The 5752-nt window shown below is 32.2% G+C and overlaps 1 long non-coding RNA gene across 1 annotated transcript; it reads right to left on the reverse strand.

Annotated features, from left to right (window-relative positions):
* Positions 1-1952: 1952 nt before the first annotated feature.
* LOC132278949 (uncharacterized) lies at positions 1953-5405 on the reverse strand. The gene is made up of 2 exons (XR_009471177.1): positions 4974-5405; positions 1953-2233 (listed from the first exon to the last, which is right to left on the reverse strand). It is a non-coding gene; the product is annotated as an uncharacterized LOC132278949 (long non-coding RNA).
* Positions 5406-5752: the final 347 nt, after the last annotated feature.

Consider the following 5752-nt stretch of genomic DNA (forward strand, 5'->3'; position numbering starts at 1 on the left):
AGGCTGAGCTCTATACAAGGGTAAATCCTTATCAAAGGTTTCATTGATCCACACTTGCCAACAATCGAAACCAAGAGTAGCATGACCTAGGAATTCATCAGGATTTGTTTCAAAAACTTCACCCTCAACAATAATTGATCCTCTTCCATTATAATGCAATAACTCACACCTCTTCTCAGCTATATTTTTTATAGGTGAGACTTGAGGTGGAGCATTGGGAATAGACTAGCTGTTAGCATTTTGTGCTTACCACAATATTGGAAAAAAAAAAAAAAAAAGAAAAAAAAAAAGAGAGTAAATAATGATTTCCGAATTAAACATTATTATTTTTAATGAGAGAGATTGCATCAAATTTATAGAAATTACTTACAAACATCGATGGAAGCACTTGCATTTGTTTTAGCATTTCCTCTTGCCTTTGTTCTTGCCTTTGCAATTTTTGTTGCATCTCATTTCAGCCTCCCCAATCGCCTCCATCTCTATTCTCGTTCTCAACTTTGAACTTGCCCCCCCTCTCTCTCTGCAACTGCAAACTACAAAATCTACAAGAATCAGAAGTTCAAAACCCATTTATTTCAGTTTATCTATCTGTCTGTAAGAATCAAAAGTTCAAAACCTATCACCTATATCAAAACCCATATTGGCATATCATTTCGGATTATTCAAAAAATCAAAACCCATATCTTTCAGTTTCCATTGCCCGCTGTTCCAGTTCGGATTCGCCATTCGCAAGCTTCAGCCGCGGGTCCGCTGTCTCTCTAACTCTCACGCTTGCCCCCCTCTCTCTCTCCAACTACTAACTTGTATATATGGGTTTTGTTTTAAATTTTTTTTCTTTCTAAATCAACTAATCAAGGTCTGTAATTCTTGTTTTGCAAACTAAGTTCTATTTGGTGAAATTTGTTATGATCTTTTTAATATAAATTTTTTTTTTTTAAAGTAACAAAATTTACATTGCATTTTGAGGTAATCACCGCCCATTTTATTTCAGCAAAACAAATATATATTTTTATTTCTATAACTTCTATTTCTATTTCTGGTTTTTTATTTTATTTTTGGTCAATTATGTCTGCAGAGGTTGAATCTAAAACAATTTTTATCAACATGCCAAGCTTTTAGAAGATGTAAATCTTTTCAGAACTAAAAAAAAAAAATCATAACAAGGCAAAAGTACTTAAAAAAATAAATAAATAAATCATAACAAGGTAAAGCTCTAAAGTTACTTCTTGAAAATTAAAATACTTAGGACCCGTTTGGCATGCGTTTTATTTTAGGCGTTTTGTTTTTGGTTAAAACAAAAATAGTGCTTTTACTATTGGAGTGTTTCGGCAAAAATCAGAAATATGTTTGGGAACGATATTTTGTTGTGGAAATGTCGGAAACAGAAATATGAAAAACATATTTGGTAAGCCATGCGTTTCAAGAATTTTGAAAACAAAATATGTTTGGTAACCCCAACTGTTGTAAAAAAATAATAATAAAATAGAAACAAAAAACATGTTTGGTTATCATTTTTTTTATTTTATTTTTATAAATTTTAAATATATTTATAAATTTATTTTTATATAAATAGTCTATATATTTTTAATAAATATATTGAAATTTGAACACACAAACATATATATATATATATATATATATATATATATATATATATAACCAAAGTGTAATTACAAAAGCAACTGCTTCAGCGAGACCAATGTTTTGGCATCAGCTTGAGTCTTGATAACATGTAGAGTTCCATTTTTTTACTGTGTTCTTATGATCTAGATATTAAAATCACCTTTTTCATTTCTAATCCATCTATTTAGAGTCAAACTTCACAAAACATCTATCAAGGAGTCATAACATTAAAAAAAAAAAAAAAAAAAACACCCTGCCAGAATGGAAGCTTGCAAGGAAGCTTCTCAAATCATACTCATTCTTCTGTATTAGGAAAAATGACAAAGAAATTGAATACAAATTAAATATTAAATTAAATTAAACAGGAGATATAATTCAAAATTCAAACACAATTCACTTCATTGTTTACAAATTTCAACAATAGAATTCAAAAACGAAAAAAAAGATGCTTAACAAAAAAAAAAAAAGATGTTTCCTTATGTTTTCCTTACAAGAGACATACTTAAAAAAAACACAAATTTCACTTCCATGAAACAAGCTTCAATAATAGGACACGTCATTTTCATAACAGCACACATCACCTTCAAGAGAGTATCAACACACTTCACATCTGTAATGGTAGAATTTAAGTTGAAAAATATTAACAATAATATCAGCCAGTAATAGTAAAAGCAAAATAGTAACAGCAAAAATGATATATATTATATATATATATTACAAGCCCACAATAGCAACAAACAGATATTGTACTGAACCTATGTCATAAAGTAAAACAGAGAATTCTGAAGAGGGCCTAACTCTACTGACATCAGAATTCTGAAGGAAAACACTCATAATTGAACCTATGTCATAAAAAAAATTTAAAGGTAGTGTGCACCAAGTGCATTACACATATATTGCACTCATCTAAATTGATTTAAAATCATCCCTATATTTAAGCACACTGTTATACAAATGAAGAACATTTTGACAAGTACGATTAATCTAATTAACACACCACATCATCGCACCTCTGACCTTTGAAAAGGTTAAAAATGGGATGAAACAAGAAGAAAAACACCAAAAGAATTACATCCTTTTAACAATTTGGGTGAGAGGGGGCAGAGGGGCATAAAACACTCTCATGTGAACCACCAAAACAATTGGATTCTGCCACAGAAAGTGTATAACTCATATATGCATATTAACATCAAGTATAACTCATATATGCACTACACACTCACACACAAATAATGCATAATATTCTAGAATGAAGTACACTTTTGACAAGTACCATTAATCTAATTAACACACACATCTTCGCACCATATCTTCCTTTCCCGTTCTGACCTTTGAACACGTTAAAAATGGGATACAAAAGAAGAAGAAGAAACACAACATCATCAACATGCAAGAAGAATCACAACTCATAATGGTCCATGCCATAAAAGTATATGGTGCGTCCACCAAAAGAATTAACATCCCTCTAAAAGTTTGGGTATGAGGGGCATAAACACTCTCAAGTAAACCACCAAAATAATTGACAGAAGGTGTGCAACTCTTATATGCACATCAATGATCAAGGATACATATATCACTATAAAAGTTCCAATTGCACAAAAAAAAGGTGCATACATCTTCATACTCATCAAGCTTAAACCAACAATTGACAAGGGGAAGCTAATATAAATATATTATCATATATGAAAAGTCATATTGATCAAGCAGCCAAATTAATCAAATTCACACTAATAAATCCAAAATTAAATACAGTTGAAGAGCCTCTGATGCTAACAGAACTTAAATGAAAGGTCATAACCATATAAATTAACTCAAATGGAGACTAATCAATTCCCTCAACCCTCCTGTATTGTATTGTTGTCAATCCAACATACGTAATTTTACCCCGCAAAATTAAGAAGCATTATTCATCAAAAGTTAGATTTTTTTACACAATAATAATCCATATCAATAATTACAGTTCCTTGACAGTGCCCATGACCCAGACAAATTCAGAGGTCTTGTACGCTTATGAAATGACGAGCACATATTAACAACCAATCAGAGAAAACTAACACGAATATATCACCATTTGTCAAAAATTTGGGATTTCTATAAATATTTATTAGGCTCTAACACAACACTGTTGTGGTAATTAATCCAAAAATCGAAAGAAAAATTTAGGGTTTCTACAAATATTGGTTTCCCTTCAAATATAAGCTCAAATCTAACAATATAGAAGAGTTTTATGTTCGTAAAACTGAAAGAAAAACTACGGTTTTCAGAAAAAATCAATTTTTAAAAAAAAAACCCTCCAAAATCAAAGAATATTACACACCATCTATGGATTTCCAACAAAAAAAACTAACAAAAATACAGAAAAACAGCCAATATGTTGAACTTAATCGAACAAAGTTAAACTAAATAGGTCAAACCTGGCTTCTTCTTTGACGAAAAGTGTAAAGGGCTTTAGATCGGTGGTGGTTTTAAGCAAAAAGGCTTGAATTGATTGAAGTTTTCAAGACGCAAGCACTGTATAGTCGAATCGCCACAGAGAACATCAATGGAGGAGAGAGAAAATTGGGGTGCAAAATGACCTAAAATATTTAAGCGTGGCCTTTATACTTGTTGTAGAGTGTTATAAGTTTGGCCGAATTACTTCCTCCGCTACAGTGCATGAAGTGGGCCAAACAGTGCTGAAACAACTTAAAACACCAAAATGGTGTTTCAAGTTTTGGGCCTTTTTTATTAAAATGTTTTACAACTGTTCCAAGCAAAACATAACGAGCCAAACATGCTTTGGGCCACTTTTGGACTACTGTAGCGGACCTGCAACAAAAACACATGAAATAAAACAGATAGCAAACAGGGCCTTACAAAAAGCATATTTTTGAGTGAATTCCATAGTGTTGGAAGGGGCTTGCCATGAACTACCTCACACTCTGCTTCCGCTAGTAGATCCTCAAATAGGATTAGTAAATTGGTCAAAAGAAGAGATAGGGTATTGAGTGGTGAATTGTTCAAAAATAAATTGGTAATTTTTAATAAAGAAGAGATAGGAAAGTGGAAGGTTGATACTTAATGTTTAATAATAGGGGTTGCCGGCAAAGATTGTATATCAGATTGCAAGAAATCGAACAAAGATTGTAAATCATTCAGAAAGAATGACAAGGAGTTCAAATTCAAAAACAATTTTAGTTCAAATCAAATTAATATGTGCCAGTGAATAAAGATATGGTGTAAAGAGGGAAAATTATCAAAGAAATTGAAAAGCAATTTAGATATATAAATATATATATATATATGTATGCATGTATATATATATATATATAGAGAGAGAGAGAGAGAGAGAAAACAAGAGAGAGGGGTACCTGGGGAGAAGAGGAATCCTCGGGATGAAGGGGATTGACGAAGACGACGACTTTGGCGATGGGCTGACAAGAAGGTTCGCCTTTGCGCTATAAGCTTCAGGATGCCAGAGTTATTCATCTATTTGGGCTTTTAGATTTCTGTAATTTTCCTTGTTGACGTGCTCCGCTGCAGATAGGTGGGCTAGAGATGGGGATTGATCCGCAGCTTGGTACCGGGTGGAACAGATTCATTGGAAAGAAGACAACCTGTGTATAGGAAAGAAGGACAAGGAGAATCGGCGGTGGAGGAGTGGGATTTCGGCAGAACCTAACACATCCAATACCACCAATGACAGAGAGAACTAGGGCTTCATCAGAAAGAGAAGTTTTTGGTTCTTCAGCTTATGGTATATGATAAGCACTTAATATATATAAAAAAATTTAAAACTACGTTTTTTTTCTTTAAACTAAGTCCCAAAAGAGTATTTTTTATTATATTTTCATTTAAAAAAATCATATATATAGCGTAAAGTTTCCGGCTAGAGGATAAATTTTTGGAAAGGGTGATGAATATGTCAAAATGAATATAGAAAAAATATATAATATTTTTGGGAAAAAATATTTCACTTTTTATCATGGGTTTAGCACGTAGTAGATATATAACTTTCTATCACATGTCTAACCTATTGTAGAAAGTTCCATTTATACTACGGGTGCATATAGCCCGTGGTAGAAGTTCCTTTTCTACTACGGGCCCATATAGACCGCGGTAGAAAGTGTCTTTTATCATGGGTTATGCA

Source organism: Cornus florida, unplaced genomic scaffold (genome assembly GCF_030987335.1).
Source record: "Cornus florida cultivar Cherokee Brave unplaced genomic scaffold, ASM3098733v1 CherokeeBrave_3.0.0_Hap2_Chr10, whole genome shotgun sequence".
In the NCBI taxonomy this organism is placed as follows: Eukaryota; Viridiplantae; Streptophyta; class Magnoliopsida; order Cornales; family Cornaceae; genus Cornus; species Cornus florida.